The sequence below is a fragment of the Oryza glaberrima genome, chromosome 10 (genome assembly GCF_000147395.1).
Source record: "Oryza glaberrima chromosome 10, OglaRS2, whole genome shotgun sequence".
Taxonomy (NCBI): domain Eukaryota; kingdom Viridiplantae; phylum Streptophyta; class Magnoliopsida; order Poales; family Poaceae; genus Oryza; species Oryza glaberrima.
In genome coordinates, this window is record NC_068335.1 from 9,103,763 (window position 1) to 9,116,604 (window position 12,842).

Below are 12,842 nucleotides of genomic sequence, written 5' to 3' on the forward strand. Positions count from 1 at the left end.
TCCTTCCATATCTGTAATCCTTCCATATCTCCTCCCATGTACTCCTATATATACCTGCCCCCTGAGGCTCAATACAATATGTCCAATATTCGCAGTATCCTCTTTCCCCATATTATCCAACATGGTATCAGAGCGGGCGATCTAGTCGCCTCTCTCTCACGCTTCCGCTCGTCGCCCCCGGGAGGGTTTCGATCTCCTGGGGGTGGCCACCCGTTTTTCGTTTTTTTTTCTCGTCGTGCTTCGCCGCCGAGATCGATCTCGATCTCCTCGGCATCGTCGAGTCGTCTTCGCGTCATTGTGAAGAAGTCAGTAGCATCATACCATCCACATCGTCGTCGCCGATCTGGAGGGCATGGCTGACCCGATCTCCACCAGCACCCTGACGTCGCCGGTAGGCCACGCCGCCCGCTGGTCGTCGGCCTCACCTAGGGCAAGGCCGCCCCGACGCCACCGGCGCCATCTTCATCAAGCTCCGTCCGGGCGCCGGTGTTGCCATGGTCGTCGCGGCGTCGTTGGCGCGGCACAGAGTACGGGGGGACACATCCCTGCCGGTTCCTCCTCGGCGGCCGCCTACGCCTGCAGGCCGCTGTTCACCGTCGACGCCCCCTCCACCATCCACGCAACCATCTGGCAGTCGTCATCTGGAGGTCGTCGTCGTTGCGGTCGAGGTGCGGTCGATCCCATCTCGCCGAGCGCCGGCCTCACCGTCGTCGCCATCTCCGCCCGGACTCCTCGCCGATCTGGCGGACTGCCGCTTGGAGCATGCCACCATCGGCCGGCGCCGCACGCCCTCCGCCTTCGGCCTCCGGCCTGGCTGACGGGGCGCCGCTTTCTACTGTCCGCCGGGCTGCCGGCCTCGGCTGCTCACCTCGAGGTCGTCTCCTTGGCTGCGCCGACAGCTCGTCTCCACCAGCGCCTCCCATCCGTTCGCCGGCCTCGACGCCCACCGCCTGGCGCTCTCCCTCCCCCCGCTCTGTCTCTCTCGGAGATGGTGGACGCGTTGACTGTTCGTCTGCTCCATGCCAATGAAGTGAGAGATTGGGGATGAGCAAGTTATTCACGGGCTCAGGACTGTGTGAACTTGGTCCATGGACCATGGAAGACGTGGAGTTTGGCTTCTACTGTGGACTACTGCATGCTACTGTATCAATTTTTTTTCCGAACAGAGTTTGGGTTTGCGTCGCCCACCGCCTCGTCGACATCCGCGCGTCTCCGATATCGGCATCGACTCAGCTTCGACTTTATCATTCCGCCTCGCGCATCTTCGGCTTGATCACCCGTTCAAGCGCCCGGCTACAACGACTTCTACAACCGATCGTCATCGAGCATGCGTCTATGTCATCAAGCTTTGGGTTGCCGCTGCGTCGCCCTCTCGGGCTGCAGTGTCGCCGCCTGTGGTCCACCTCTACTGGTTGTTGGAACGCTGAGAGGCGCCCTCCTCAGCGTGGCCTCACCGCCGGTGGTGTTCTCACTGCTGCATCGACATCGAGCTGCACCTGTGTTGCCCCTTCGTGTCACAGCGTTGCCCCTGTCGTCTTCATCGCCGTTCGCACATCGACAACCTCGTCGTCCTCATTGGTCATCATCAGCCGCTCAGAGTCTTCTTCGTCTACTTCGAGCATCGCCGCCACATCTCCAAGCTGCCATTGTCTCCACTCTAGGCCGGTGGTCCAGCTACCTCTACATGGCTACCGACGTCGCCGTCCAGGCCATTGGTCCCGCTACTTCGCCTTCTACTTCATCCAGCATGACTCATCGCCAGCGTCGCCGTATCTTCCTCGACTACACTTTGCTCTTTTCCGACAACCACGTGCTGCTCCGGCAATTCTCCCTCTACGCCGTTCTCGCGCCGCGATCGTCTTGGAGGCCTTCTCTGCTAGTCTCCTCCGACATTGGCATATGATTCATGGTGGTCCCCTGTCTCGCCGCGCGATATTGACAACACTGGCATGCGCGTTCGTCCCGAGTTGTCCCAGAGTCTGGCAAACCTTGTGTGACGTCTCGTCCTTCACGGTTCGACTACATCGGCTCTTCGGCGTCATCTTCCTCAACGACTGCCGCGATTGTGTCACCGTCTTCATCTCCGGTGCATCCTCACACACCTTGGTCCACGACGCCCTCCTGTGCGTCCACGACCACTCTACGGCGCCTCATGCGCTCCCTGTGGCTCGGCTACCTTGACATCAGCTTCCTAACTTCGGCTACAACGACCACGGCTACTCTACGCACGACTTCATCGACCACGGCTCCCTCGCATCCATCGCTTTGGCTACGTCGACAACGGCACAAAGGGCTATCATCCGTGTTGAGCACTCTTGCCGTTTTCTTCTCCATTCCAAGTGTCCGCGCTGCTCACGCTTGGACTGCGGGGGGATGTTAGAGTATATGGTAGTTAGAGACATATTAGGATAGGATTGATTTGTGTGGACTCCTTCCATATCTGTAATCCTTCCTTATCTCCTCCCCATGTACTCCTATATATACCGGCCCCCTGAGGCTCAATACAATGTGTCCAATATTCGCAGTATCCTCTTTCCCCATACTATCCAACAGTTATGACAAGCTCCTCTTAGAGTGCAGTACCCTGGGTTGTATAAATTAGTTTGCAATGTAAGAAGTCTGTCAGACATGTGTGGGATAGGGTAAAATTGGAGTTAAGTTTCAGAAGGCAATTGAATGAAGAGAATACTTTAGAACTACAGGAACTAATAGGTAGGTTGAAAGGGTTTGGTATTACAACAGATAATGACCAAATTGTTTGGCCTTATGGGAAGAAAGGGGAGTACAATGCGAGATCCTTGTATAGATCATTAAGTTTTGGTGGGGTTACATATGCTGGTAGTATGGCAAAGTAAAATTTCTCTTAAGATCAAACACTTTGTGTTCTTAGCCATAAGAGGGAGAATTCTTTGTGCAGTAGAATTGATCAAAAGGAAATGGAGAGGGGGTGATGAATTTTGTAAGCTCTGTGGGAAAAGGGAATAAGTGAATCATGTTTTGTTTAACTGCTCTATTGCCAAATTGTTTGGTGTGTGATTAAAGAGTCTTTGGGGTTAGATTTGACTCCTGGCAACTTAGGGGATGTCTTGGCTATGTTTAAAAAGAAACTAGGGAGTTCAATGGGTGTTTTTTTAGTTGTTGTGTGTGTTTGGACGATTAGGCTCAATAGAAATGATTGGGTTTTTGAAAATATTCTGGTCAAATCTCCTTTGCAGGTGGCGTACAAGGCCGTTGCTATGATGCAAAGGTGGAAGGAGTTACTAAAGGGGGGAGGTCGAGGGCAAGTAGATAACTGGAGAGACAAGATCTTGGCAAACTTGGCGCGGCTGCGGCAACTTTGTGACCCTCCTGAATTCATCTTACGCTGGTGGTTGATGCTGGAGCTGGTTTTTGGGTGGTGTTTTCTCTGTGATCGTGGTGTCAGCTTTGCTTGAATGTTAGCTGGAAACCCCAGCCTGTTTATTAGTTTTATTAGTTTGTGTCCTGGTTTTCTTTTTCAGTTAGATTGTTGTTTGTTTGAGACTCTGTTCCTTTTGGCTTGGTTTTCAAGCTGGGTAATGAAAATTGCCTGATCTCAAAAAAAAGAAAAAAAAGAAAAAGCGGCGTCAGGACGACGGATCGGCGCCTCGGCGGCGGCTGCGGTTGATACGGAGGAGATCGCGGCAGCGGTTGAGACTTGAGAGGAAGGCGGACGGATCAAGACACCGCTCGGCCGTTTTCTTTTCGCTGATTCCGGATCGCGATCGATCGAGTCGCGCGACGGTGGTGTGCGGACTGCGGAGGAGGAGCGCGTAGTTCCGATTTTCTGATCCACACATGTGCTTACATGCAAAAATTTCGCGATTCCCAGCGACACGAAATATTAACAGAGTTCATTTGGTTTAGATAAGCCATACGCGTGCGACGGCGCCGAATCTATCCACCAAGATAATTAAACTAATCTCCAGATTATTTCTCATCCAAGCCCCTGCTTCCCTCCTCTATAAGTTGACTGCACCCCGGCCGAGGTTTCCTCATCCATCTCATCAACGCCTTCTTGCTCTCTCTCTCTCTCTTTTTCGCATCCATCTTAGTATTGGCAAAAGCTCGTGGTCGTGCTCCGGCCATGAAGACGACGATGGCGGCGGTGGCGACCTGCCTCGTGGCGCTGCTGGTGGTGGTGCTCGCGGAGGCGGCCGGCGTGGGCGGCACCACCGTCGCCTACAATGACCGCAGCCTGGTGATCGACGGCGAGCGGCGCATCATCATTTCAGGATCTATCCATTACCCGAGGAGCACCCCGGAGGTATAATGAAAGTTAGCTATGGATATATTGATCGCTATGCGCAGGCATGCATGCATGAAAAATATGTGTGATTTTGGTAGGTCTTAGCCGTCTTTTGATATTGAACGTACATGCATGAGTTGAGATTAGCAGTACGTGTGATTTTGGTATTATTCTTCATATATATGCTATACACCAATCTCAAAGGATCTATCACACAAAATCTAAATATAGACGTCATTTATATCTACTGTAATTATTTCTTATACATCTCATTTATATCTACTCTAGATCGATGTCTACAAATTTATGATTCTCTCAGTTTTTCTGTCATACACCCGCGCATCATTATTCTATTTTTCACCAGTTGCTTGGCTTCCCTTAAACATATGGCCGAAATATGACTAACAGTACGTATTTACTTAAGTAGATTAATCTTCGCTTCATACTTTCACAGTACGTATACTAGCGATCGACTAGTCGTCGTTTGTATCATATATACTTAAGTACTCACATGAAGATCAGTGTTAATTAGCTACACTTACATTACAGGTTACTATATGTCGTATTAAATAGCCTAACCTCACATCTTTATTTTCATTGGTCTGTCGTATTTCAAGGCTAGCTAGTAAAACTCAGAATTCGTATTTTCTTCTGACCTCATATATATTTCATGAATCTCAGATACACACATGCCGGTATATAATTTATATAGTTATACACCGGAAGTTGATCCCAGTGAGAAAAAAATCATCCCGATATGTATATAATTTTAACAATGATAACTTTATTATTTTCAATTTTAAGTGGAAATTCTAGTTTTATATTTTGTTTTATTAATGTGGTAGTTTTTAATTATAAGATCTGCTCATGCTGATACTGGGCCGGCCTTGGGGAAGCAGTAAAGCACAGATTATGTACAGGCACGTTAACGTTAGCAAAAACCAGGAAACCCATCAGTGCTTGCGCAGTTGAGCTGCTGCTCAGGAAACATCATCGCTCTCGGCGTTGAAACCATCTCCTTCCTCTCGAAGGCCTGGCCTCTCTCTCCTCTCAATTGGCAATCCTAATTAAGCAATTGGTCTTTCTGGGATATGCCATTAATTAATCTCATTCTGAAGCCTATGTTCTTTTCTTCTATTCTTAATAGTATCTTCAACACAAAATTCAGATAGAACTTCACTAATTTCTTTTTGTTCTATAGCTACTAGAGTTGACTGGTTGAGATAGGAGCTTTAAGTGAATAGGTTTGGAATTTATTCCTTCTCAGTGTTCACGATATGTTCGTAGTTAATTAGTATCTCTACATCACAATCTTCTTGGTTGAGTCATTCCTCTTGCAGCCTTAACACTAACAGATGACGTGCTCTTTAATTTATTGGGGACATATAAGATATTATAAACTTGAATAGTTTGAATATTTGATGAATTCCTTGTATAGTGTTTCTGCTATTCAATTATCACCTAACGTTACTTTGTGCTTAATGATGTCTTAAAGTTCAACATTTTTTCCTATTTAAAATAAAAAAATTACATATATATTTACTACTAGTATTGTAGGACCCTTTATTTTTGTCTCGTCCTAGGCCCCCAAAATTTCATGACTAGCCAATGATACACGTATATATATATCATGCTTTCCCTGGTGCAGATGTGGCCTGATCTGATCAAGAAAGCAAAGGAAGGTGGCCTTGACGCGATCGAGACCTACGTCTTCTGGAACGGCCATGAGCCCCATCGCCGCCAGGTTAGTTCTGTCTCTGATAAAATATGTATGCGGCTTTAGCTGATACTATTTATTTAGTAAGTAATCGAATATGTAAATCCACAGCATATGTAATTCAAAGCAAGGCTGTTCATGTATATTATTTAGATGAATTAAGCTTAGTTTATACATCCTTATATTGCTTGCGTATAGATCACAGTATCCGTACATGTAGCTTATTTTGGAAACCTGATTCTTGATTTCTAACCAATGCATGAAACAAAGTAGTATAATCGAAATTGCATGTAGATTGAACGGTTTAGTTTTTTTTTCTTTTGTTCTATTATGTCAGGCGTGAAAATTCCAGCTTTTAGTACTCCTAGAATTATGGAGGGGTCATATAGGAGTAATTATAGTTCAAACTAAGAATATGTGCTCAAACTAAGAATATATGCCATCTCCTACATGTGTGCATTTTGAAAAATTTTAGCCTATTCTAGCAATGTTCTTCTCATGACCTACGATGTGTGCATTTTGAAAAATTTTAGCCTATTCTAGCAATGTTCTTCTCATGACCTTCGTGAAATGCTTTGATACATATGTAGTACAACTTTGAGGGGAACTACGACATCATCAGATTTTTCAAGGATATTCAGAATGCTGGCATGTACGCTATTCTTCGAATCGGGCCATACATTTGCGGCGAATGGAACTATGGGTACATGACTATGCTCAATCTTACACACGTTTGTGTGATAGATAAGGGAATGTTGAATGCTATTTCACCAGCACACTGCATACATAAAAAAAATGCTAATCATACTTTTGAATCGTTTTCCTCATATCCAGAGGACTTCCTGCTTGGCTACGTGATATTCCACGAATGCAGTTCAGAATGCATAATGCACCATTTGAGGTAATGGGATATAATAATAAATTAATTCAGACATGTATATATTTATATATTATATATAGCAATCGAAATTTTGAACAATTGTTTTGTTTCCTATTGAATAGAATGAAATGGAAAACTTCACGACTCTCATTATCAACAAGATGAAGGATGCCAACATGTTTGCTGGGCAAGGTGGCCCAATCATCCTGGCACAGGTGTGATGCATGCTAGCACCCTCGATCTGTTGCCAATAATACAAGTTATTCAATTACAAATGCATTGCTTGTATCTTTATATTATAGATCGAAAACGAGTACGGAAATGTCATGGGCCAACTGAACAATAATCAGTCTGCGTCTAAATACATCCATTGGTGTGCGGACATGACCAACAAGCAGAATGTCGGTGTCCCATGGATCATGTGTTAGCAAGACAGTGATGTACCGCACAATGTGGTGAGCATAACTTTCAATTTGTTTAAAATAATGTATAATGTTTGTATGTGTTTAAATTCTTTTATTGATTGGTTGAAATTCATGCTATTGTTTTTCTTTTCCCGATTAATTTAGGTGAACACCTGCAACGGATTCTACTGCCATGATTGGTTCCCAAATAGGACTGGCATCCCTAAGATTTGGACAGAGAACTGGACTGGATGGTATATATATATTTATAATTTTCTTTCATCACATATATATGTTTCTCTTCTATTGTAAAAGAACTTTTTTAATATTCAAATATGAATTGAAGCATATTTTTTGTGACTTTCATGGATTCGGATTAGGTTTAAAGCCTGGGACAAGCCGGATTTCCATAGATCCGCCGAAGATATTGCTTTCGCAGTTGCAATGTTCTTCCAAAAGCGTGGTTCTCTCCAGAACTACTACATGGTATGTACTCTCAATTTCTTGTGGCTTTCTCACATATATATGTCTCACAATGAATCGAACTAATTGTTGCCATCACACCATTTTTACTAGTACCATGGCGGAACGAATTTTGGTCGCACCTCAGGTGGCCCGTACATCACAACTAGTTACGACTATGACGCACCTTTGGATGAATATGGTGAGAAATGAGCATACAACATTTTAGTCTATTTAATTAAATGCACAATTAATAAGCTATAAATCATAGTATAATTCTGATTTTCCTTTGGTTTACCTATCATAATTAGGTAATCTTCGGCAGCCGAAATATGGCCACTTGAAGGACCTCCACTCCGTGATCAAGTCCATTGAGAAGATTCTTGTCCATGGGGAATATGTTGACACCAACTACAGTGATAATGTCACAGTATGATTCATGCCATACTTTCGCAGAATTTCCCTAATAGATTCAAGTTTTCTGGCAAACTGATACATGCGGTTCATATTGATAATTTCTTTTCAACATATCTGATGCACTATGATCACTTATTTTCTATAGGTTACCAAGTACACCTTGGACTCCACCTCAGTTTGTTTCATCAACAACCGGAATGACAACAAGGAAGTTAACGTAACCCTTGATGGAAACACTCACCTTTTGCCTGCTTGGTCTGTGAGTATCTTGCCTGACTGCAAGACCGTTGCCTTCAATAGCGCCAAGGTATTTTTCCAATCATTATTGAATTCTTACTATATAATTTGATTGATGCAGGATCTATAATATTACACTATTGTTACAAGCTAATTGTTAGGATTTTTTTTTGTTTCTGTTTTTTCTGGAACAATTAGATCAAAGCCCAAACGACTGTCATGGTAAAGAAGGCTAACATGGTAGAGAAGGAGCCAGAGAGCTTGAAATGGTCATGGATGCGTGAAAATTTGACGCTCTTCATGACTGATGAGAAGGGAAGCTATAGGAAGAATGAGCTCTTAGAGCAGATCGTCACATCAACCGATCAAAGTGATTACTTGTGGTACAGAACAAGGTATTGGCCAAAAAAAAACATTTTTATTGCAACTTTTATACGATAAGAAGCATTTTTAATGTTAACTTATTATTGAATAATATGCTGCCTAATTTTGACACATATAATGAAATGCAGCCTTGACCACAAGGGTGAGGCGAGCTACACTTTGTTCCTGAACACAACAGGGCATGAACTATATGCCTTTGTGAATGGAATGCTTGTTGGTAAGTAGCTAGTTAAATTTAGCTTCTTGCACAACATAACAATTCGTGATAATTTTCTCATTGAGATGTACACTATCAATCTGGTTGGCAGGTAAAAACCATTCTCCAAATGGAGACTTTGTTTTCCAGCTTGAGTCAGCAATAAAGCTTCATGATGGCAAGAACTACATTTCTCTTTTGAGTGCTACCATTGGTCTAAAGGTTTCTAATATATTTACTAAACAGTTCATTAAAAGCCTGTCACTATATTTTTTTGTATATGTGTTGTTGTGTATGATGAAAGATATTTGTTCCATGTCAAACAGAACTATGGCCCTTTGTTTGAGAAGATGCCTGCTGGCATTGTTGGAGGACCAGTTAAGTTGATTGACAACAATGGCACAGGGATTGATCTCTCCAACAGTTCCTGGTCATATAAGGTGCACAAAACCTCTATCAATTGTCAATTATTACTATTTAATTATCAACTATATTTCTATGGATATTTTTAAGACTTTTGACGACGTATGTTATTAGGAAATATACCAGCAAAATTTTCCCTTGATTCAATAGATTGTTTAGATTAATTAATACTCGTCATCTTACCACTTTAGTTACCTCCTAAGAGATAAGTGGAGCACCCTAAAGATCTGTTTCTATTGATTGTGGAGCACAGTCCCTATCAACAGGCCCTTTACGTGGTACAAGGTATTATATAGGTTGATATGTATTATCCATATTGTATTGAGCTATGAAATATAAGTAATTCCCTTGTTTTATTTTTCTATTTAGACTACCTTCCAAGCTCCAGCCGGTCAGGACACGGTGGTGGTGGACCTCCTAGGGCTGAACAAGGGCGTGGCATGGGTGAACGGGAACAACCTTGGCCGTTACTGGCCATCATATACAGCGGTGGAGATGGATGGCTGCCATCACTGCGACTACCGCGGAGTTTTTCAGGCTGAGGGTGATGGCCAAAAATGCCTCACAGGATGCGGTGAGCCGTCGCAACGGTACTATCATGTTCCACGCTCCTTCCTCAAGAATGGCGAGCCCAACACACTCATTCTCTTCGAGGAGGCCGGCGGCGACCCATCACAGGTCAGCTTCCACACTGTCGCGGCAGGCTCTGTGTGCGTATCCGCTGAGGTTGGGGATGCCATCACACTATCCTGCGGTCAGCACAGCAAAACCATCTCGACCGTCGACGTGACCAGCTTTGGTGTTGCACGTGGCCAGTGCGGCGCCTATGAGGGTGGGTGCGAGTCCAAGGCTGCGTACAAGGCTTTCACAGAAGCTTGCCTTGGGAAGGAATCATGCACAGTGCAAATCACTAATGCTCTCACCGGGTCCGGGTGCCTCTCCGGCGTCCTCACCGTTCAAGCCTCATGTTGATGCATTATTGGGGTCTAATAATTAGATTTGGTTTGTTTAGATTATATATGCTCTAGGAAAACCTGGTGCATGTATTCAGTTCAATATTAAACTAGAGTCTTATATATGTGAGTTAAATTAGAGTGCGATCAAGTAATCGTAGATTGTGTGATATTGGAACAATTTGCATCTATACAGTATTTTTGTGAGTGAAAAAATTGTTGTCTTTACTTTGTTTCCTGGAATTAAAGAATAATTTTTGGGGGTTTATAATTTTGTAATGGTAGTTATTTCTGCTATTTCACTATTAAAATAGATTCCTATAAAAAAAAGAGGAAACTCTTCCAGGAAGAGCATCACCAACAGCATACGTACATGGAGGTTTTGGGGGATTTTCGCTAAAACCACAATCCAACAGGTTCCCTACTCGCATATGCCGATCTACGAATTCCCTACTCCAGATTTTTCGCTCTCCACATCTGGAGAATCGATTTGGCTCCCAATCGCCTAATCCAGCACATTCGCGCGCACGAGGCGAAATGTTCCCATCCAGCTCATCATCTTTGTGCCCTCGTTCGCCGCGGGGTCGTTCCTGCCGCCTCGGTTCAGCCTGAATCGGCCTGTCACCCCAACAGCTGCTGAAATTGCTGCTGCAGCTGTGAGATGCTGCTGAAATTGCTGGTGCTGCTGAAATTTTGCAAGGGCAGCAGCTGCTGCTGTGTGCTGTCACGGGAGGGCAATTGGCGATGGGGAGAGGGGCGAGAGGAAGCGGCGCTGCTTGGGTACCGCCAAGGGGAATCACGATCACGCGTGCTGTATAAACGAAAAACGAAAAAAAAAATATGTTGGTGGTTCAACGGAAGGGTCCACTTTTAAGTTTTGGGAATTAGATTTAAATGTTGTGTTGAACAGATCAGTTTTTCTACTTCCTATTTTCAGTTTAGGAAACTTAAAATATTCTTTTGGGAGGAGATTATAAGAGGACTGTTGATGATGCTCTAAGAAGGAAGGTAATTTGGGAGCTCTCTGTACTCATCTATCCATTTTAATTGAAATGTAGTATGAGTCGTCTCACCAAGTTGGCTCTAGCTTAATTAGGCTCTCAACTTTTTTTCCTCTGTGACCTCAGCAAAAAAACCTATATTTTGAGTATGGAAGTTTGTAGCGTCTATGCCTTGAGGATTATCGTTCTGCATGGTGCAAGCTAGGTTTTGATAGAAATGTTATAGATCTGAATGATTTCTATATCGCAGCTTCATTGTACGGTAATCGGAAGATAATTACCGTACAAGGGTTATTATTGCAAATTGAAAATCGGAAGATAATTAAGTAACAAGTGTCAACAGTACGGCAGCTACAAAACGTCCTATACTACACAAAAGCAAAGAAGCAAATCAAATTTGTTGCTACATATGTTCCTGTAGTCTTCATAAGCAGGGAGTCTTAACTTCACATTTACGTACACTTACACCTTATTCGATGGTAAAGCGTGGTCAATCCAAATGTTCTGAAAATGAAATAAAAAAAAGGGACCTGAATTAAGTAGTTTACGGAAAGAGTAGTTACATCAGAAGCTAGCCTGCTCGGTAGTTTACATTCCTACTTGTCAGGCATGACAAACATCACTAAAAAAAAAAATAATCGCAATCTACCCTGATCCATTGCAATGGCCGATGGGCATCGAGCAAGCACATAGCAGCAGTAGAATACCCAAGGAAAAAGTACACCGAAGGTGCCTCAACTTATCATCGAGTTACAAAATAGTCCCTAAACCACAAAACCAGATATAGGACATCCCTCAACTTACAAAACCGTTCACTTTAAGTCCTTAAGTGGTTTTGACCCCGGTTTTGTCTGACGTGGCGGCTAAGTCAACGTGGGACCCACGTGGGTCCCACATGTCAGGGTGTCCACGTCAGCACCCTCTCTCTTTCCCCTCTTCTCTCCCTTCTCCTCCTCCTCCTCCTCCTCCCCCTCTCTCTCTCTCTCACTTTTATCCTCATTTGGGACAGGCCGGGCGGTAGGTGGGGAGGTCGCCAGGGCGAGGCAGGAGAGGAGATCTGTTGACTGGCGATACGGTGGCGGCGGCTGTGACGCTGGGGAAGGGAGGCGACTCGCGGCGGAGGCCGGCGACGCGGCGGCGGTGGTGGCGACGACATGAGAGAAGGGAGAGCATCATCTCATGTGTGACCTCGGTGTCGAACCGTAGGAGAGGCCCGGAAGGCGTCAGCGGTGGACCTCCTTTCAGGGGTGTTTAGGATTTAGAATCCCCTCGCAGAGTAGCAATGCGAGTTCCGAATAGGTTCCCCCTTTCACCGGGGATGTAATCTGTCTATAAGAAACGAATGAAATCATTCTTTGTGTTTCTTCTTCGACTTTTTGCATGTTTCGATTATGTCATTAGACTCTCTTTCCACTAGGTCGCGCAAGGATCGTAGGTGTTTTGGAACCCCTTCGACATTCTCCCCCCGGCTCATTGTGACAAGCGCACTTTCTCTAAGTGT

General features: G+C 44.6%; 2 pseudogenes; one reads left to right on the forward strand and one right to left on the reverse strand.

Annotated features, from left to right (window-relative positions):
* Window positions 1-590: 590 nt before the first annotated feature.
* Window positions 591-1,097, reverse strand: LOC127786290 (uncharacterized; annotated as a pseudogene).
* Window positions 1,098-4,105: 3,008 nt separating this feature from the next.
* LOC127752825 (beta-galactosidase 13-like) lies at window positions 4,106-10,395 on the forward strand (annotated as a pseudogene).
* The last annotated feature ends 2,447 nt before the right edge of the window (window positions 10,396-12,842 follow it).